Source organism: Pelodiscus sinensis, chromosome 12, assembly GCF_052426305.1.
Source record: "Pelodiscus sinensis isolate ZL-2025 chromosome 12, ASM5242630v1, whole genome shotgun sequence".
NCBI classification, from domain to species: domain Eukaryota; kingdom Metazoa; phylum Chordata; order Testudines; family Trionychidae; genus Pelodiscus; species Pelodiscus sinensis.
Window position 1 is genome coordinate 39,057,266 of NC_143063.1, and position 22,787 is coordinate 39,080,052.

Below are 22,787 nucleotides of genomic sequence, written 5' to 3' on the forward strand. Positions count from 1 at the left end.
TGTCATCAAGATATTCAAAACCATGTAATCTTATCCAAAGTTTCATCTATCAACAGTACAGTTTTCATCTCTTGCAGCTGTGTGTCAGGCAGATTAGCCAGCTGATAGCAAAGGGTGGGGGTGGGGGGAAGGGGATGACGGGAAAGAAGGGCTCTGTCATCCTCCTCACAAGAAATACTGCAGGGGAGAAAAGATTGGTGTAGTGTGGTTTTTTTTGTTTTTTGGGTTTTTTTGTTTTTGTTTGTTTTGGTTTTGGTTTTTAAGATTCCAAAGAGCCCTTCACAAAAGTAGGGACATGGGAGATTTGCAAAAGAGTTAATGAGTGTTTGGCGCCTTTCAAAATCTGAAAAACAACATATTGATTATCATTGTATATCCAGTGACTGTGGCATATCATCCCAAAATGACTCAGCCCACCAGAGCAGAAGAAAGCAGATTAAGCCCACGTTGAAATATTCTGAACACAAAATACATCCCTTCACCTTCCTCAGAGGGCAAACATTCAGATATATTTCCTGTGAGGGGCCAGAGTCGTGCCAGCAGGATCACTTATAAAGTTTGCCTCAACACTTTCCATCAAGCAAATTTCACTCCTTCAAGGGAAGAGATGAGTGGTGACATGTCAGGGCTTCTGATAAAGATACAAAGAGATGGGACTAAAATATACAGTACGGCATTGCAAAATGATTCTCCAATTTAAGATTCAATATGCTGCAGTTGTTCTGTGCGAGACAATGCTGATGAATCCATGCATACAAATCCATGCATAATCCCCTTCGTTTATTCATTTGTAAGTAGTTTCTTTCTAGTGAATTTTAGCACTGGTGAAAAATATTGGCTTGACAGCGCTGGCGTATGGGGCCAGCATTTTCAAACAAGGGGAAGAGTGGGTTTTCAAAGGCATGAAGGACAGGCAAGGGAAAATGCCTAGGTGTGAGCTACCTCGCTGCCATCTGTGTCTTGGACAATTTCTAATCGCTATCCTCTGATCCTTATCTGCTTCTTTTAACTATCCAATCTTTAGGTGCTTATAGATTACCAGTTCTGCCTATTTGGTTTTCCCCTTGATATTTTCATACCCTCTGCTCCTTGTTTCCTACCCCCTTCCATTTTTTTACTTCCCTCCTCTCCCTTCTCCCCTGTTTATTTTGGCTCTGTACATCCTAAACTCACAACTCCGGTCATCTGAAGAAGTGGGCTGTGCCCAGGAAAGCTTATGATACCATCTACAGACCATTTGTTGTTTTTAAAGTTTATCCTGTACAGACCTACTCAGCTACTCCCTGAAGCTTCTGGGTTCTTAAAGTTAGACTCCAAAATTCAACATTTAGGAAGAGGTTTGATTTTCAGCACGGCTGAGCATCCCCTCCTGTCAGGAAAACCAATGGCTGCCAAGAGTGCTCGGTACCTCTGAAAATCAGGCCATTTCTAATTAGGAGCCCTATCTTCAGTCACTTGGGTTTATCTTTCTTTGAAATCATCTCTCGACAGAGCAGATAACTGCACAACCAATGGGACTACCCAGCCAACCCTGTTCTGTCCTCAAGACCCTCTTCCTCTTGAAAGTTTGCTTTCACCTGAGGGTTGGCTCAAAAAATCATAGCCTAGAAAGGATTATTTTTACCACACAATTCTGAGGGGAGGATGGGGCGAATGAATTTGTTCTAAGGGCTGAATCCTGGCCCCATTGAAGTCAGGGGCTGAACTCTGATTGATTCCAGTTAGAGAAAGAATTCAGAGCCTGAGCTTTCAGGAATTCTGGGTTTTACACGCTTTGTGTTTCACTCAAAAGTCATTTTTTAAGCCCAGAATTTGCAGGTCTCTAGCTCATCACTTAGAAAAGCATGTTTGAAGTGAAAGAAAAGAAGAGGAAAGAGAGAGGCTGATTTTGAAGAAGCAACACATGTTCAGTGCTTGTGCCCTGTATTCTGCAAAGGAATCTGGTCTGTTTGCTTAGTGCACATGTCTGGGAACCTGACTGTCAGCCAAGGTGTACCGGGTCCAAAAAAAGCATTTTTGACAAGTGCCTGCGGCTTATATTTACCATTGCAATCTATCAGAAATTAATTCATGTTTTCAAATGAGTCCACATGCCCAAATATTTATTTACCAGTTAGAGCATAATGGTTCCAAAGCAGCAATTTCAGTCTTTTGGATAAAAGGTGTAAGTTACATTGCAAACTACATAGCATGTGCGTACCAAATGATACTGGATAATTTGAATAATAAGCCTTGTAAAAGCCTGTTTACATACTAAAGACAGGCCTACACTAAAAGGGAAGGTCAAATCAAGATTTGCAACTTCAGCTATGTTAATTTCATAGCTGGAGTTGACATACCTTATTTCAAGTTTCCCCTCTGTCTCCACAGTGGGAGGCTGATGGGAGCAAATGCTTGAGTCAGCTTCTCTTACTTCTTGCAGAAGCAGGTACTGGCTACTGATGGGGGCACTCTCTGAGTTTGATTTAGCGATCTTAACTAGACTTGCTAAATTGAAGTCCAGAAGATGGATCATGGTGCTGCAGTTGGCACTACCGTTTAGTGAAGACATAACCTTAAGTAGTCCTAAATGAGGACTGGGCTGACTCCCTCCCCATGACCTTCCATGCATGGAAAGGGGAGGAAATGCAGGGTTTTCTCCAGACAGCTCTCTGGGAATAGAAGGTGGTGCACGGGTCCAAGTCTATATTACACTTCCATGTCTCCCCTACCTCCAAAACAGGAAGTCCCCCTGCTAAGGGAGAGGAGGTCTCAGGGTCAGCCAAGGAACAGGAGAGGTGAAGACACAGAGGGATGATAGGAACTCCATACAGGATTGCCATGCTCTCGCTGCTTATGGATACTGGGGGATCTGCAGGGATCCTGGATTGACCCCTGCCTTATTTTCCAGTAGGGCAAACCCAATTCAGGAGGAAACTCTCTGAGGCTGCCTTACAGGAGAAAGCAAAGGTATTTATGTCTTTCCCAAAGGAGAGTGAAAAGGCTTTACAAGAGTCTGACAGCCATCCTTGGAAATCTTTTTCTTGTAGTGTTCCTTTTTTCCCTTGTTGAATGCAACCAAATAGCACCCAGGACCATATATGGTATTGCACTTAGTCTGCATGCACATGTCCTGACACCCGGACAGCATCAACAAAATCTGTGAAACTCACAGGCAGGGCTGATATTTCCTCTTTCGCTCATATTGTCAGACCTTTTTCTCACAATGACTGGCATCAAGGACGTGGTGTCTGTCTTATCTTTGCATTTCCTGGTTTTTGTCGGTATGTGTGTCACAATAGCAATGTTATTAGCTCAGCTGGGTGGATAGCGCCGTCAAGATTTGGCTAGTGCTCTTTGTGGCTTATTTGAAAAGGCTGCATACACAATGTGATGTGATTGCATATACTCCTGTCCCTGTGTTCTTCCTTCCCCTTTGATGATGTTGGGATGAAGTTTCTTTCAGAGGATCAGGAACCATGATAGACTCTCCTGAAGTGAAGACATTTGCTCACTTTGCTGCCAGTGAACTTGCAATTTGCACATTGTAAGTGTAATCAAAACAAATTTCATTCTAACTCATTGCAGATGGTGTTTTACTGCCATAGGAGTTCACTGTTGGCCAGTTGCAGGCTGCAGCTCAGATAAAAAAGGAGTCCTGTTGGTAATCAGAGAGTGCTGTCAATGGAGCATCCCAGGCTAATACAAGCTGAGCTGCAGAGAGATAATGCAAGTTCAATAGCTTCTTAGGCAGATCAAGCTCTTGATAACTGTGAATTGTCGGCTTCAAAGCCTTCCAGTGTTGCCAAGAGGGAATCATCCACCTTTTCTGTCTCTGTGAAGCTGCCTCTGCTGCTGTAAGGATGGAAACTGTGGCATGGAAAGGCTGCGTACTGACTAAAAAGGGACATGAAGGCTGTCAGCTGGGTGGCTGAGGCTTCGCGGGAGGGTCCCTATAATATGGAGAACCTTCTTCCAGAATGTGCCTCACACCAGCAGTGACCACCGGAAAACATGAAGGGAATTTGGCACTTCGAGATGGTGTGCCGCTGGAGGGCAAGAAATGGAAGCTGTGGGGAAGCTTAAAATTGATTTCTTCAAAGACTTGTCACTACCACCATTAGGAGGAAAGAAAGAGCGTCTGCCACATGCGAGTTTGATAAGAAAAGTCATTTGCCACTGAAATCTTTTTAAAATGTATTTAATGGTTGTTAATACAGCAAGCTTTTAATGTTGACTTTTCTAAACGGCTTGTGGATTATTTGCTTCTCACCCACTCACTTACCCACTAATTTCCACAGAAAGACATGGGTCAGGCTTTGGTTGCCAGAATTAGTTATTTTACTTTCAGACAAAGATAAGCCAGAGTGATTATCAAGAAAAATAGGGAGAGGGGAAAAAAAAAAAGAATTGGGAAATCTTAGGCATTGTATTAAAACAACAGTTTTTAGGGTGTTTGATTTACTATTCAACTGTGCACAGCTGCTGCTTGAGAAATAGGAAATGTGCCAAGGGAAAGAGATTGGGGAAAAACAAAAAGGGAAAAAAAGGTTGTTTGCAGAATTAACTAGTTAACTCAATTTTAACATTATTATTACGAACCCCGTATGGCAAGCTGTTGATGGGTACTTCAAGAGGCACAGCACCCACCTATTGCAATGACACAAATCCTTTGATTTGACTTAGGTATAGATCTTTTTGATGAAGTTACTGATCTGTCACCATCTCCTTGATTATTTTAATAAGCTACCTGGCAATCACTGCTTTCATTTCTTCCTCTGCATTGCCCCAAGATACACACAGATTGACTTGACTTCATGCTGCCTGCTGGTTATTAAAAACCCACCATTTTACTAGTTTATTCCAAATCCTCCCAACCCTCAAAAAACAAAACAAAGCCCCATCAAGCCTGCTGTAAACCATACAAAGTGATGATCAAGCCCACATCCTTAACAAACCCAAACTACTTTCTCAAGTAGAAAGAACAACCCATGTGTTCCCACTGAAAAAGTGGCCTTTCTATCTTTCAGTTTGTTCTATTCATTAGTGGAAATTGTGAGTGGGCCAAGACCTCCTATCCTAACGCTATCATTTATGGTTGAGTTATAAACTCCTGAAAGCAAAGTCTTATCTTGCAAATGCTAATAGACCTCTAGCTAGGAGGTTGCTAGTGGGCTTGGCACAACTCTGTTACTGAAAATATTGAGAAAAGATTGGTTCTTAGAATCTTTTTAGTAATAAGCGGGGGGGAGGGGGGAAGGAGAAATGTCTATCAGCCGCTAATAGATTGCGCTCTGAATACCCCTGTTTGCATCTACCACATTGTAAAAAGATTTTTTCTGTGATTATTCCGGAAGGCCACAGTATAGAATATTAGGCTTGAGAAATCATTTATTAGGATCCTATCTTGTAGATGGCAGGGGCGCACTGCGTTTAAACTGTAACTTGCAGACTAATTAAAGACAACAACTTAGTGCTTACGAAGGGATTCCTGGTGATCTCATGATGACCTACCTGCATTGTAAAAGGTAGATTAAAATGGACTGAATTATACCTTGTCTTTATTTTCCTACTGATGTATGATTTCTTGGAGTAATCTTGCTCTATCCCCAAGCCTATAAACCTTTGTGATTCAGGGTGACATAACCTACAGATGCCTCTTGGACCTTTTCACCTGGCTCCAGGAAGGTCCTGTTTGTTAGAAGCTTAAAAAGCTTATTTTTTCCTGTTGTACATTTCCCCCAAATTGTCTTCAACCACCTATCTGAATTGTAGGAAACTATCACCTTTCTAGAGGGAAAAGTGCAAATGAAGCAAATTGTGTATTTTTCATTTCATTTTCAGCTGTCCTCTAACTGAGAGTTCTAATTATTGTTTCCCAAGATGCATGTAATAAGGAAGGCTATTTTATAAAATAGTAGGCAAATAAATCTAGTATTGCAAAATAAAAGCTAACGTGATGAGGGAAGGTAAAAAATATGCTTGCAGGGTCCTCATGAACTAAAATGCCTTGTGTTTGCATGGCATTGGAACGTGATGGGCAGACACTAAATAAAAATAGGGGGGAGTTTATTTGACAGTGTTATGAGGAGGCAAACTGGAAACAAACATTTGACACTCAAGCACTGGAATGCTGTAAAAATTTAATTAGATGGATACATTAGTCATCCTTGCATTAGGGGGTTCATATAGGACATACAATAACACAGGCTCTGGTACTAAAGAAATGTTTAAATCCTTCCTGTAAATACCATTTCCCTCATTACTGGGAAATGTGCTTTCAGTGGGACCATTGGCCATGTCTTTGTGTTTACAAAATATAGCTAGAAGGAGATTAATGGCGTTTATTGGAGGGGTTTCTTGAACCAGACTATCCTGCCGATTTTATGTGGAAGTTTCTGCATCTGAGTTGCAGCCAAGTAGATGTGGCTGCGTGTTGGTGAGTATAGTTCATTAATTCCATGGCATTTACAAGCAACCTGTCACAGCAGTGCGTGTGGGGAATAAAGGTGTCCCCAAGGGTGTGCTGTGCAAAATGTTTCCCTCAAAACACAACAGGGCTTGAAGCCATCCTTGGATCAGTTTTCACCTACATACATAACCAGTGGACATTATGAACGCCTGACCCATCCAAAGAAAAACTTATTGCAAACAATTGCTCTGCCTGGGTAGCCATGGGCATTTTCAAAGGGTTGTTCACAGTGGCTGTGTCTAGACTGGCAAGTTTTTGATTTTGCGGAAAAACTTGCCAGCTATCTACACTGGCTGTTTGAATTTCTGCAAGAACACAAGATCGTCATGTAAGATCGTCAGCGTTCTTGCGGAAATACTGTGCTGCTCCCATTCGGGCAAAAGCCCTGTTGCGCAAAACTGCGTCTAGATTGGCCACGGAAAAGCATCCTGCCAATCTAGACATGCTTTTCCGAAAATGCTTTTAACGGAAAAGTTTTCCGTTAAAAGCATTTTCGGAAAATCATGCCAGTGTAGATGTAGCCAGTATTTTTTGGGTTGGAAAAGGTCACGTTTCCCATCAGTGTTCTCAATTATCGGCTGAGCCTACATCAGGTGCTTGGGAAGATCAGCTAAACACAGCAGAGGCTGCTTTCATTCGGAAAGAGTTGAGCTCTCTGCTGCATCTGGAAAACTCCACAACCAAATATTTGCTCCTAGCTCCTGCAGATGTAAATCTGGGCAGCAGTTGACCAATATATTATCAATTTCTGTGATGCTCTAGCTGTTTGGAGTCACCTTATTTCCAACTTTCAGTGTGTGCAAAAATTATAAGGGAAGATTTACTTTCCTGTGATTAGATGGGAGACTGGGCCCCCATTTCTACATCTGATGAACCAGCAACCCCATTTAATCTAGATCTTGCTAGGTGTAGACCCCCATGTATTTTGGCTACAGCATAAAATGGAAACATAAAAACAACACCAAATGAACAACTCGCCCTGCATCGATAGTTCCTGTCTTTCAGGACTGGGCCCTGCTGTCCTCTTTGGTCATTGTGACCTTGCTCGTGGGTCACAGCCCCGCTCACTCAAACGTGGCCCTCTTCCTGCCATCAGGGTGACTAGATTGAACCTGAGTAGCACTGACTCCAGGGATCATGTTGCAACACAAATAGCTCTGCAACCCCTCCCCAACGGCCTCCCACCTCCTAAAGGCACTACCCAATCCTTCTCATGAGCAGCCCCAGACAGAGAGGAAGAATATGTAAGGGTATGTTTACACTAGCCACTCTAGTTCGAAATAGGGTGGCTAATGTAGTCATTTGAACTTGCAATGAGGAGTAATGGTAGTCTGAATTAGGGGCTTTAGTTCAAACTACCTAGCCCATGCCGCGTGTAGCTGCGGGCACGGAGTTTGAACTACCGGGCATTTAAAAATGGCGGCACCCGAGAACATGCAAATAAAGCCCAGGGATATTTTAATCCCGGACTTCATTTGCAAGTTCGAATGACTACATTACCCACCCTAGTTCGAACTAGGGTGGCTAGTGTAAACATACCCTAAGGAGGGAAAGAAGAGTGGACCCTGGACGATTGAGTGCTGTTGAGGCTCAGTGGGAGAGGGGAGATATTTAAGGTGGGGAGGGAAGAGGTTTCAGAGCTAATGCGGGCTTGGAGGTGCAAAGTTCAATGGGAGAAGGGAAATATATAAGGGTGTATGTATGGAGAAGGATTCTTGGGATTCTAGAATGGGGATCTGGGGCATGAGGGTTCGAGAAAGAAGCAGCTCAGAAAACTTGTGGTGTTCCATGTGGTTTGTGTCCCTGAGGGGAAATGGAGCAGAGGGATTGTGCAATACTGGACAAATTTCAGAGGGAAACCCTAAAGAGCTTTCTGGGATATTTCAGAGTGGTTGACTGAACTGAAGAAGCTGAGTATCCCAAGACGTGAAATCAGTTGAGTGAGTTGTTTAGTGAGGTTTAATAAAATGATACAATAGCACTAAACTGGACTTATTACACTTGTTGCATTTGTATGCAGGCATTTGGGATATTTTATTAATGTAAATGCAAGAAAAAGCAACAAAAAAAATGTTGAGAGATAAAACAATGTCCCCCCCCCCCAATAACATTAGTACAAGTTGAACCTCTCTGAACTGACACACTCTGGTCCTGTAACATCTGTGGTCCAGTAAGACCACAGTTGTTTCTGGACCAGAGAGTCCCAATGAAGCTAGGTAATATCTTAATACAAAAATTTCATCTATTATTATTTTAAAGAAATTTTCAGAGATGTGAATGTAAAAGTAATTATACAAAGGGTATATAAAGTAGGAAAAGAATGAAATACACAATATTATTGAATCACACCTCAACAGATACTTTGCTTGTCAGTGTCACCATGTTCTGATGAAGTCACGTATTTCATGACTATACATGAAATAAGGTCAATTCATTTTCCAGACCCCAGCAGAATTACACCAAAGTTCATTAGTGTCTGTAACCATCTACAAACATGTAAATGAGGTAGGCGTATAACTTTTGAGAAAGTGACTTCCGACATTAGAAAATTACATATGTGAACAGCATATCATTTCTCTTTGTATATCAGCAACATGGCAATTGTCTGTATATCTCATTTCCTTTTGCAGACTATTCCAGACTAGAACAGGCATCACTTTTAGGTGGAGTAAATCATCAAGGAAGACAAACAAAAAGTGTATCTGTGAACTGGGATTGCATTTAATCTGATGCAAAGCTTCTATTCAATACATTCTCCAATGTCAGAAATGCTCATTCAAATTGGCTAGTCACCTCAGCTGTTAGCATCTTTGAATTGACATGGACAAGAACTCTGGATAGAACTTTGTGGGCCATCCACACAAATAGAAAACAATTACAGGATGAAATTGGGAGGAAAATGTGCCCAAAGCCTAAGTCTACATTAGGATTTTTTGTTTTATCACAAATATAAAATCAAAATCATTTGCTTTTATCTTCCCGTGGGTCATCTTGTATCAGAAAGTCGATCAAACCCAATAGAATTTCTATGTAGTTAATTAATTAAGATAATAATGCTCCAAATAAAGTCAACAGAAATTGTAAACCTCCAAATAAGCATGCAAGCTTGAGATCCCTAAAAATCTTTGGGTGGCTAGCAAAGCTAATGTGATATGGATCATGGATCTTTGTTTGCATCATGAATGTTTGAACTACTTTGGGTTGCCAATAATGTCCCTTTTAGTAAACTTGACCTGCAATAAGTCTTATAGCTTGCATTCACTTATGAAACATTTTGTAGAAAATTATGCTTCTGGAAGAAGGAATGGTGTCTGTGAATATGTACCTTATTACAGTAATGTGGTTTTGAGCTTTGGAGACATTTTATCATGGGACAGGTGTTATATATCTGCTAGTTGTTGGATCTAATATACTTGGTATGGTTCTGTGCTGCTCAAAACCAGAAATAAATTTGAGGGAACTAAAAAAAAAAAAGATGGTAAATGTCTAGATGGGTACATACCCTGTGTATGCATACATATGTGTAAATTGTCCAAATGATGAAGAAAGGTTAAGGTTATAACTGCATGAAAATTTACACAAAAGAGAAAGAGGCATATAGTAATTAACAATATTAGGATAAAATTAATCTAAGGGTTAGTTTGGAGGACCATCAGGAAAATTTCCTAATAGTAAACAATAATACTTTGTGAAATATTCTCCAGAGGGAAGTGACAGAAATGTCATTACATGGGTCATTTAAAACTGGACAGACCAAGCATTCTACAACATGTTGTGTTGAACAATGCCATATTGGTAGAAGAAGTGATTAAAGGAGCTAATAGGTCTCTGACATCCTCAGTTCTGGGGAGCTGGCAAGCCAGGCTCACAAACATTCTCACTATAAGTTATCTTCATGGAATCATAGAACACTAGAACAGGAAGGGAACTCAAGAGGTCATTGAGTCCAGTTTCCTGCCCTCACAGCAGGACCCAGCACTGTCTAGATCAGGGGTGGCTAACACATTAAACGAAGAGAACCGAAACAGCAGCAGAAATTGTTGAAAGAGAGAAAAAAAAGAAGAGCTCCCCACCAGCCAGAGTTGTTGAGCAAAAAAAAAAAAAAAAAAAAAAGACACTTCCCCTTTAAAAGCTGGCCTCCCCTGGTCTAAATCATCCCTGAGAGGTGTCTGTCTAACCTACTCCTAAATATCTCCAGTGATGAAGATTCTACAACCTTCCTAAGCAATTTATTCCAGTGTTTAACCACCTTGACAGGCAGAAAGTTTTTTCCTGATGTCCAACCTAAACTTACCTTGCTGCAATGTAAGCCCATTGCTTCTTGTCCTATCCTCAGAGGCCAAGGAGAACAATTTTCACCCTTCTCCTTATAACACCCTTTTGGATACTTTAGATCTTAAAGTGTACAATAGGCTGCTCCACTAGTAGGGACCATAATTAAGTTCAGAAAAGCATAATACAGTCGATCTGGTCATGGAGACAAGAAATGGAGTTCACTCAGGGCACTACAAATGTTAAGCCATATCAACTTCAGCTACCCATGATATAGTGTAATGGTCCAGACAAGGCATGAGATATAAGCTTTTGCCATCAGAAGGTTGGCAAGGACTATGTAAAAGCATTCAGTTATGGCTTAGTTGCCAGAGAAATTTGACTTTATTTAAATTAATGGTGCAAAGTATAGTAAAGGCTTGGAATAAGAACACTGCAATCACAGTTGCAGAAGAATGCTGCAGTTTTTGGTTAGCAAAGCTTTCAAATCATCGATGACTGGACAGTGCACAAGGTCTTAGGCAGTTCCTCTTTCCCAAGAATCATGTCCGACTTGGACAGAGCCCAAAAGAATTGGGTTCACAGAGAAGTGGACAATTTGAGCACTTGTGAGAGGTGCTCCAGCGACCTAAAATCCTCTGTTTATCCACTGAACAATAACAGCATAGGAAGCAGCAGTGTAGACATCCCCACACGGATCCAATCAATGTGCATCAACCATGTTGAGGAAAGCCCACCTGCAGGGTTGGAAAGATATTTCACTTTTCATGCTCATTCATTTCTTGTTGCGTATCTGCTCAGAGTTCTAACAGCGGTGCCCAACTTGTCAGTTATTTTATGTTGCGGACATTTGAGCTCTGAACAGTCAATATTTTTGATCGCTGGGCTGGAATAAACCCAAATCTCCTAGAGATAAATCTTTAGGTCCCTTCACTCATTTCTGGAGCCAATATGACCATCTCAGTACAGCCCTCAAATCAACATTTTGTTATTTTTTAATCATGCAGCAGTACAGTTGTAAGGATGATAAAATACAAGCCTGAAATCAAAATAGAGTGCTGCAAACCTAGAGGTTTAGGGTACATTTTTCAGAGGTGCATAAGTGTCTTAGAAGCCTGTCCAATTTTCATAAGTCCAATTGGTGATATTGAAAATTATACCCAAGTCTTAAATTTTTTACGTTAGGTGATTATGGCCATACAATAGAAAGAGGCTTCGTAAAATTTTCAGAAGTCAATGAGATTCATGTTCCTGAGTCACTTATGCCCTCAAGGTTATGTAGGTCGGTAACTCCCATTGAAATCATTGATCACATTGATGTGAGCCTGAGGCACTTCCGAAAATTCTTCTCAGTGTCTATCGGCACACATACAGCCCCTTTGCACTTTGCTAGAAACTTATTGATGATTCTCTCTGGCTGTGTCTACACTGGCACCCTTTTCCGTAAAAGGAATGCTAATGAGACACTTTGGAATTGCAAATGCTGTGGGGGATTTAAATATCCCCCGGGGCATTTGCATGAACATGGCTGCCGCTTTTTTCCGGCTCGGGGTTTTGCCGGAGAAAAGCGCCAGACTGGCAGTCTAGACTGGCGCTTTTCTCCGGCAAAACCCCGAGCCGGAAAAAAGCGGCAACCATGTTCATGCAAATGCCGCGGGGGATATTTAAATCCTCCACAGCATTTGCAATTCCAAAGTGTCTCATTAGCATCCCTTTTATGGAAAAGAGTGCCAGTGTAGATACAGCCCCTCTGTATGACTGTTCTCACTCAAAAATTTGAAACTGTGATAGTAATATTAGTTATACACATAGCCAACTTAATTACTGATATAAAGGTAAAAAAGAAACTTGATTGAACTGTATCAGAAAATAAAAATGGACACTAACACATTTAGGCTAAAGTAGTTCCATCTAATTGGAATCCAGTTTCCAACGGAGTTGTGGAAGAGCAAAAAGTTGCACTCAGAGCGTCTCCATGGAATTCATTTACTCACTTGAAAAGACCATGTTGATCATGATTCTTTCTTGATGAAAATTGTTTAGTATTTGAGCTGGCGCATTCACCTCTCTGGAACCTGGAACAAATAGAAATTTTGTTTGCAAATAGGGACAAGTAGGGGCTCTTGTAAAAGTTATAGCATTCAGACTTCCCATAAAAAGGGAGTCACTGGACTGAGAAGGAACATTAGCTGGCAGCATTTCTAGAGCCATGTTTCAAAGCCAGATTTGAAGCCACGCTTGTTTAATGCTGAGACATTAATCACCAAAACAAGAGCACCTCATAAACAAAGTAATCCAAACCTGTAATCCAGATCCATTCCTTCTCTCTGGCTGAGCATTAATCAGTACACAATTTGGGGATAGCAGGCCTGATTCTGAACTGATGAAAATTGGCCCCGCTCCATCGGCTGAGTGTCTGATCCAGGCTCTTGTTGCTCTGCAGATGAATCTAGTTCTGCTGAAAGCTTAAAACCACGCAAAAATAAAAGTTGCTAGGGAGACAGAATAGAGTAAGTAGCAGCACTGTTTGCTGTCCAGTTGCAGGAGCAGCAGAATAAACGGACATATTACAGGACTGCCATCCTAAGAAAGCTGATCAATGCTATCGTGACCAAGCCAATCAGTATCTGCATGAATGATGAAAAAAATCCCTGGGTCCAAAGGGAAACATCCTTCAGTCTGTTGAAAAGAAGTGGGGAAGGGTCTGCTGTGACCAATTTTGTCAAGCATCCCTGTTTTGTATTGGAACCATTCCCAGCAGGTGGCATTTTCCGCATCTACCTATTTTCTGCTTCAGTCGCATCACTGAAAAAGCCTAAGCCGCTCTGGACAGCCAGTGTTGACAGCTACAGTCCCAATAAAATGAATAATTAAATATCTCCCACTCAGGCTTATTGTTTGAAAGATGAGAGAGAGAGAAATAAACTGCAAATAGGGATGCTGCTAATGCGGCTAATATTGCTTAAGAGGAAAACTGGACTGGAGCTGCGGAACAACAAGGGGTGGATCCCAAGCCTGCAATTACTATGCGATAGAATCAACATTTCAGTGCCATCTCTGTACGTTTGTGGCACTCCATCCAAAATAGACAACTATTTTATGCAGGGAAGAATGAAGGGAACTATTTCTAAGTCAGTTTAATAGCCAAGTCTGCAAACAATCTTTCTCTCTCTTATTGCTGTTCTACCCTTGTCGCTCCTACTTGGCACATTGCCGGGATTTTTCCCTGCTAGCAGCAGCTGTGCACACTTGAATAGTAAATCAAACACCCAAAAAACTGTTGTTCTACAATCTTTTCAGAGATTTCTCTCTTCTATTTCTGGTCTCTTTTTCTCACTAATAATCATGGCAATTGGCATTTTTTTTCTTAGCTGGTGCTAAACTAATTTTGTGTTGCAAACAACTCCTCTCAACATATCACAGCATCCAGCAATGGTAAGGGCCTTTACATTCCTCAAGCCCATCTCCCTGCTAATGGCTTTTGTGCATTTGACAGTATTGCACCCAGTCTCATTTTCAATGTGCCCCATGAAATGGGGCTTCCATCCCTTCTCCTGGGAGACTATTTCACTAATGGGCATGGTTGGATAATGGCTTAGATGTTAATCAGCATTGTTGTATTAACTTCAGGGGTGCTTGATTGATTTACACCAGGAAAGGACTTGACCCAAAAACCTTATACAGGCAGTCCCCGAGTTACGCGGATCCGACTTATGTCGGATCTGCAGTTACGAACGGGTCCCTCCCTCTTCCTGGTCTCCAGCAGACCAGGGAGAGGAAGCAAAGCGGTGGAACACGTGGGCAGCGGACAGCCCAGACGTGTCTGGGCTGTCCGCTGCCCGCGTGCTCCGCGGCTTTGCTCTGCTTTGCTCCCCGTCCCCCTGGTCTACAGACCAGGGGGACGGGGAGCAAAGCAGAGCAAAGCCGCAGAGCCTGGGGTTCTTAAGTTGAATCTGTATGTAAGTCAGAACTGGTGTCCAGATTCAGCCGCTGTTGAAACTGATCAGTTTCAGCAGCGGCTGAATCTGGACGCCAGTTCTGACTTACATACAGATTCAACTTAAGAACAAACCTACAGTCCCTATCTTGTACGTAACCCGGGGACTGCCTGTATATCCATCACTTTATGTTTTCAAGACCATTTTCATTTTAAAAAGGCCTAAAGAGTTATTTTTTTAAAAAAGAAAGTTGGAAATGAAACCTCAGCCATACTGCAAAGTTATGGCCATGTCTCTTAGAAGGCATTACATTGTTATTCCACTCCATTATAATCTTTTCAAATGATGACATACACCACTAACCCATGAATCAGAGTGGACACATGTTTATTTTGCTTTTTTTAATATAATGGTTTTCAGAGCTCAAAGGTGGACGGAGTGACCGAGAAATCAATTTTCTGTACATCTACCTAGCTGCATGTTTGGTTTTGGATTTTGCATCCATTGAATGAAAATTAAACCTGTCACGTTAATCACCCTGTCTGTTTTAAAGTAGCCAATTCAGGCAAAAATGTGGTTCCAGCATTGCCTTTTTGATTTTCATGAGATAAAAAGTCCATGGATATCCTCTTCTTTTAGTCAGTCTGTGAAAGTGATGTGACTGTGTAGTTTTGGCTGTGAAAGGACAATGTATCCTTTATTACAAAGAAAACCACAGTTTGAAAACTAGGAAAAACTCTGATTCATCGGTCTGACTCATAGACACAGTGTATAGCCTGTAATCCCCTTCAGCAAAGCTGTAAGACTAGAAACATGTACACGCTTGCAAAGAGAATATATTTTTCCCAAAATGAATGCTCCTTATTAAGGGCCCTATCTTCCTTTCTTTGAAGTCAGTGAATAAACTCTCATTGGTTTAAATAGAGCTAGATCAGGCTCAAAACACAGTAAGAAAGTCTACAGGTGCCATACAAAGATCCACAAAAATGACTCAAAGCCACCATCATGAAATGTTCACAGGGTATGGGAAGAGTGTGATTTCTAAGAAGCCTTTTCCGGGTGGATGACGTTAGAATGGGTTTAATCTCATTATGACTAGCAAAGCTGGACCCTTCAGGAAACGAATATGAGTAAGTTTTACATTTTAAGAGAGGTTTATGACAGGGCCTCAAACCCAGCTGATGTTTTAAAAGATGGAGCAATTTTTCTATTAAAAATGATAACAATTAGCTGTGAACACATGCTCTTCTTTGAAGTGATGACGTTAAAATGATCCCGTTAGGTGTATTGGGGCTAAAGAAACTCACACATTGAGGGCTTGATTCCTTGCTTTAACTCCACCTCCAGCTTTACACTAATATAACTGATTTCAACAGAGCGATGCAAGCGTAAAACTGGAGGGATGCAATGGAGAATCGGAATCATAATGTTAGCCCTTTTCACGGCAAATATCTCTGCAGCTGAAGACAAAGGGCCTTTGCATCCATATTAAACTGGAATTCTTTTCATTGGAGCAGTAGAATAGATAGTGTAGCAACCTGTATGGAACTTGGCAGGAGGTACAAAGCTTGCAGGAGGGATACATTTTGAGGAAGTGCCAGGAAGTCCGTCTCAGCACTTGGCTAGAATGGTCTCTGCAGTTGCAGCATGTCTCAATACAAAGCCAGTTTAGTTTTATAAGCGTGGATTCCTTTCATGTTACTATCCAGCATGTGGTATATGAAATAGACCTTACATCTCCAAATGTCCCATTTATGGGATTTATGCCATGATCGATCAGATAAAAAGCTGACTCTCCTCCACTCCCACTGATTTCAGCTCTCTTCCAAATATTAGAGCAAAGGGATGAATAAGAGTTGAAGCTGATTATTAGCACCTTACAGAATCAAGCCTTTTGGGAAATTGTGTGTCTGTATCTCCACACATAGAAAGAAACGTATGTAGCAATTCAGGCCAAGATTTAAAAAAATGTGAGCATGAGTTAAACTCCTAAGTCTATATTTAGGTTCTTTAAAAGAAAAAGAAAAAGAAAGTTGAATATGAAACCCTATCACAAAGTTATGGCCATATCTCTTAGAATGCAATGCATTGTTATTTCACTCTATTATAATATTTTCAACTGATGACATTTTCAGAAGTGTCAGACACCCAGCAGCTCCCACTGGAGGCATTGTGAACTCAACACTTTGGAAGATCAGGCAACTACATAGTTAGTAGTCTAGCTTTGGGCATCTGGTTTTGAAAATCTTGTCTGAGGCTCTCATCCTGCAATGAGCTCAGGTCCTTCTGTAAGAGGCTAAGTGCTCTCAACTTCCATAACATTCATTGGGAATAGTAATAGAGATGAAGCCGTGTTAGTCTATTCTAGCTGAAACAAAAACCAGGACTATGTAGCACTTTAAAGACTAACAAGATGGTTTATTAGGAAAGCTCATCACCTAATAAACCATCTTGTTAGTCTTTAAAGTGCTACATAGTCCTGTTTTTTGATTCATTGGGAACTAATAGTATTCAGCAACTTGCCTGAAACACCAGCTAGTAGGATCTGGATCTATCCACCTTTAAATCTAGTTGTGACTCTTCTGATAACATTACGTCACCCTACTGTAGTGCCTGAGGCCCCAGGCAGGGCGAGGGCCCCCTTTTGTAAGCTGTTCTAAAAACACACATGAAGATATGGTTCCTGCCCCCAAAGAGGTTACAATCATAGGCCTCTATACTATAATTGCTGCTGTATAGGTGGACTTTGCACTTGTGTAGCTCTGATTGTTGGCCTAAGGCCTCAGTTTACTGCTTCAGTCTTCCAATTGCACCCCTTCCCATGCATCAAAATGATCAGATACATCATTAGTTTTCCAGGCACTAAACATCTAAACATTGCTCAGTGGTTAATGACTGTATTTAGAGAGTATTTATTTCAGAATTTCTATTAGAAACTAACTGAAAGGGTGATTGTCTCCCCGTGTTCAACACTCTTTGATATGGAAATAACATTATTTAATGCTTGATATAACTGATGCCATTTTACTGATATCACTGCAGGTGCTGAAATGATAAATAGAACTAAAGAAGCAAGGGACACAACTTGCTTATAGAATGTACTGTGCACTTCCCCCCTTCCTCCACAAGATACAAATTTCCAATTTCAGGTTGCTCTGAGTTTTTATGCAAGTTTTTATCTAGATTGGCCATCTAACAGAAAACTTACCAGCTACTCAGAAAGCTGTTTATCCATATAAAAGACATAATACATCCAAGATGGGAACTGACTTAGATTTATAAAATGAAAAGCTGAACTGCCCACTAAAAACTCAAACAAAAATTGTATGGAGCATTTTGACTAGAATTGGCCAGGAATTTTTTCAACAAAAATATTTTTTCCCATCGGAATATACTACTTTGTTGAAACTGTTCAGGGAAAATGATTAGTGGATTTGACAAACTTTCTCATTTTGATTTTTAAAAAACGTTTAGAAATCATCCAGGTGTCTTGTTTTGACATTTTTGAAATACAATTAATTTTTTTTTCATTTCTAATTGTAAGTTTATTTTACCATCAACTATGATTTAAAAAGAGGGGGAAAATCAAAATGTTTCAACGGATCAAACCTTTTTTTTTTCAGTTCACAAAGATTAAGGTTTTGAATCTTCATCCTTATTTGGGATGGAAATTTTTTTGGAATTGCAAAAATTCTTGCAAAAATTCTCTGCCCCATATTTAGTCTTAACTTCTCACTATTATGAAGCCTGCACTTACTGGTGCCACTGGCATTGGAAATGTTGAAATACTGGAAGGAAGGTAGTCCTAATGGTGTCTTGAGCTCAAAGTACCAGCAATCCCTTGAGACATCATCAGAGCCATCCTTGCCCATATGCAGAATATACAGCTGCTTAGGACACCGAAAAAACAGGGGCTTTTAATGTCCACTCACCTACCTCTTCCTGTCCCTGTTGTATGGCTCTGTTTCCTATGGGAGGGTCTAGTTAACTTAAAAGTGAAAAAGCCTGCCAGACCTGTTAGCAGAGCATCCAACCTGCGAAAAAGACATTTTATAGGCATTTGCAAACCCCAGACATATACTGCCAGTTACTGAATTTGCTCTTAGTCTACAGGACCGTTGTTAAAAAATTGCTTTAAAATATTTCATTACTGTGTTGCTGAAGCTTATAAAATCATATCCCTAAAAAAATCGTCATTCTCCCCTAGGCTGCTGTTGGACACCAATTTACTCGTATTATGTATGGTCCCATAAATCCTAAGGATATCCCTGGACAGGCTGCTCACATAGAGACCAAAGCAGCTAAAACACAGCAATCCTGCTCTCTCAGTTCTTGTTACTGTGTTGAAGGTCTCCTCTCTGATGTGAGATGTCTTAGAAGTTCTTGTTTTAGTGTAAAATTCCTGGATATGGAAACGTCACATATTTCCATGAGCACATCAATGCCACTCCTGTATAGATTGCTGTTATTTGGCACCTCGCTCGAACTTCTCTCTCTCAATTGTAACTCCATGGTGTTACTCCTTCTTCATACACCACTGAGTAATCTGGCTTTGGTTAGCAAAAGCGACATACTTTATTTGGCAAGGAAAGTGGGGGCATTTTAAAGTCCATTATAATACACTAGAATAGGAGAAACTTTTGAAAGGATACAGTGGTAAAAAGAATCCGTTGTTTTGCATATGTACAAATAGGGACCACAGTAATACTCGTGTATGGGACTGAGTGTGCAAATACAGATTCATGCTTGTGCAAATCTCCACATGAAAAATGATACAGGAAACTTTTGAAAAATTGGCCTGCTCTAATGCCTGGTGGTGACAGCTGTATGTTCACCTCTATAACTGACCAAATATTTGTATGAAGGATTCCTGCCACAGTACAGGTTCACTTTATGTTCACTTTATGTTTGCCCAGATAACACAATGAAACAGCACAGATTTCTTAAACTTTTACTGCCTTACTTTTAGAGCATGTGTAAAGAAGGGGGACTAAATTCGGAGGAGAGATGTGGTGAGGGGTTGAAAGTCTGAGCATATTAATGTCAATGGGAATTTTGCCATTTATTCCAGTGGAGATAGGATTTCAGCCAGCATTTCTTTTCTTCCTGATTTGGCATGATTAAGATGCACATCTAGCTGCTTGGTTTCCAGGGCTCTAAATGCAAGGCTAGTCTAGAGGCTTTGAAGGTGCAGTGACTTCACTGTTACAGAGGGTAAGTACGCTCGGGCGCTAAGTCAATTTATTATCATTTTGCTGCTACTGCTTCGATTGACAACTCGAGGCACAAATTCAGAGCTGTGATAGCTGCTGAGTGTTATGACTGGCCTCTGTCAACAGGAGTGAAAAGCACATCTCTGTAGCTTTCTTTGCCTCTCAGCTGCATAATTCTGCAACCAGCAGTTCTAGTTTTCCACAAACTACTATATGCAATGCTTCTCAGGGACATGAATATATACAGAAGATAGAAAAATGTGCCGATGTCATTATTTGCTATCACTTTCCATTTCTTATTCAGAACAATTTCTCATTCTGATCAGGGCCAGCCCAAAGGCTTTTGGTACTCTAGGCGAACTATGACTTATCATCCCTACCGCCCCCCATTCAAGATAGAAACAAGTGAGAAGTCTCGAATGAAATTTTATCTTTATTTGCTTGGTGTTCAAAATGAACAATGGAAAAATAAAAATAAGTATTTTTATTGATTGTTTCTTCTTTTCAATAATCCTAACACAGTTATATTGGACAGGGTAAACCGCCCAATAGCTGATACTTTAAAGTTTTAACCATTTTGAGTTGTACACAGTGTTTTTGGTCAGCACTATAAACAGTTACATTTCTAGTCGCATCTGTCTTCCTTCTAAAGTCCTATGGGAAGCTATGAAAGCCTTTATTCCTTGATACTGAATGAAGCTGGTTTTGGGTTGTAACCTTTGTGCACTAGGGTATCAATTTGTGTAAACATTTAGAACTTTGCTTTTCATGATTTTGATTTTGCAAATTGGGCAATAAGTTGTTTGACACACAGTTCTGAAGCGATTTCATGTTCTATCAAGATGGTGGCCAGTCTCAAGTCTCTCAGAACTTCTGATTCTCCTTTTTTCAATCTTGTTAAGATCTCTTACCAATTTTTGCAAAACCAACACAATACAAATTCTTCGTGGGCACAGCATTTTGGGGATCATAGCTCGTAATACGGCAGAACAGCTGTTGCGAGTTGCTGACCACCCTTCACTAAGTGGCAAGCAACACTGACTCAACTGTGTGATTGGTTAACACTGGGCTCTTGAGAATGACTCAGTTGCCAGACCCGCTCCCAGGCAGCAAACGCGGGTGGTGCTCTTTCAAAGTTATGCTGAGACCCATTTGAACTGGTTTTATATACACAGCTGTGCTCCACAATGTGAAATTAATAATATAACTCAACGTTGGACATGATGCACTGTTGTACAAGTACAATATTGGATAATCTCATTTATAAGAGATAACATATTCATATTTTTTCAAATAGAGAAAAAAATTACTTCCATCAAATTTGGCGCCCCTTAAAACCTAGTTCTCTTATATGGCTGGGCCAGTCTTAATTCTGATGGAAAAATTACTATTGTCACCATTCCCTTTCTGGGGTTTTTCACTATATTACAACAGAATAAATTTGCATAATACTTGTGCTCTTCATTATTCCAATAAGCTTTTCAATATGTAGAAGCAGAAAATTTGTTGCATACAGAGGGAACTCTGGTTTTTTTTTCTCAGTGGGCTGGATTGTGCGTCAAGGACACAACATGATGCAAAGAGTGGCTGGTAGCATGCCTATCCCAGGAAAGGGCAGTCACTATTCCCACCCTTCTTCCAAGCAGTAGTAAATATCCCATCCCTGTGTCAGCTCAGCTGTGCTGGCTGATGCACTACCTTGACTCCACCCTCTCCCCCCACCCACTTGCTTCAGGCAAAGCATATGGGCACAGTGCATCTTCTTATTCCTGTGCACCAGAGCCCTGGGGCCAGGTCGATACTGGCAGAAAAAAATCCATGCAAAATACTCAACTTTAGCTACATGAATTGCATAGTGAAGTCGACATACCTAGCACTGATTTCGGCTCCACAGCGGGAGGTCGACTTCCTTTACTCCTTGCGACAACAAGGAGTACCATGATTGATGGGGGTGCCCTCAGCATTCAATTTAGCAGGTCTTTACTAGCTCTGCTAAATCAAACCCCAGAAGATCGATTTCTGGAGCGCTGATCCTCCTGTGAGTGGAGAAAAGGCCTTAGTAACCAATGCAGTATTCTTCACCCCATCTTTAAGCCATGGTCTAGCCAGATATGTGTCTCTGTGAGGCTGGATTCACATTCAAGTTCCTGGGGATTATGCACATAAATCTCTGCACACTGAGATCAGAAAATACTGCACACAACTGGGAAGGAAAGGTTTCAGAATGTAGTATGAAAACAATGAATATGTAAGGAAAAATACAAATTGCAGAGCAGCATAATGTGCGGTTAAGAAGGCCAAGTGCTAGTCATTATTCAATTTTGCTCATGTCTTTCATCCAAACATGCATAGGAAAGCCAGAAGCAAATAACATTTTTAGAGGGCGGAGGGTTTTTATAATTAGGTTACATTGAAAAAAATCTATAGAAAACTGAATGATCGTGTTGTACCTACATAAACTGAAAGCAATAAATTACCATGCAGCCAAGTCAATCATTAATTCAGATATAATGTATAACTTTGTGGCAAACAAAAGATAGATGTATTGTGAGCGAATTGTTTACAATAAAAGGTTACATATTAAAACATGGTTATAATCATAATCTTCTGCAAACACCCCCTTCAAGGGGGAAAACACTGGTTTCAGGGTTTATAATAATGTGGGTTGACGATGTACAATGGAAAGTAAGTGCCGCATGTAATAAGACCAGTGTATAATCTCATATTCTTGAGGAGGTTTTCTGCAGGAAAAACTTAGCTACTCACTATAGAAAATGTTTACTAGAACTTGCATTCTCTCTGTGTAAAAGGAATTCACTGTCTTCTTAGGAAACACACATGTAAAAATGTTACACTGAAACAAAATGTATTATTTACATTTTCTGAGCTGACAAATAACTTATTTTAACCCCA

The 22,787-nt window shown here is 40.7% G+C and overlaps 1 long non-coding RNA gene across 1 annotated transcript; it reads right to left on the reverse strand.

Moving 5' to 3' along the window:
* Positions 1-11,013: 11,013 nt before the first annotated feature.
* Positions 11,014-22,016, reverse strand: LOC142831141 (uncharacterized). The gene is made up of 3 exons (XR_012906797.2): positions 21,745-22,016; positions 12,718-12,798; positions 11,014-11,460 (listed from the first exon to the last, which is right to left on the reverse strand). It is a non-coding gene; the product is annotated as an uncharacterized LOC142831141 (long non-coding RNA).
* Positions 22,017-22,787: the final 771 nt, after the last annotated feature.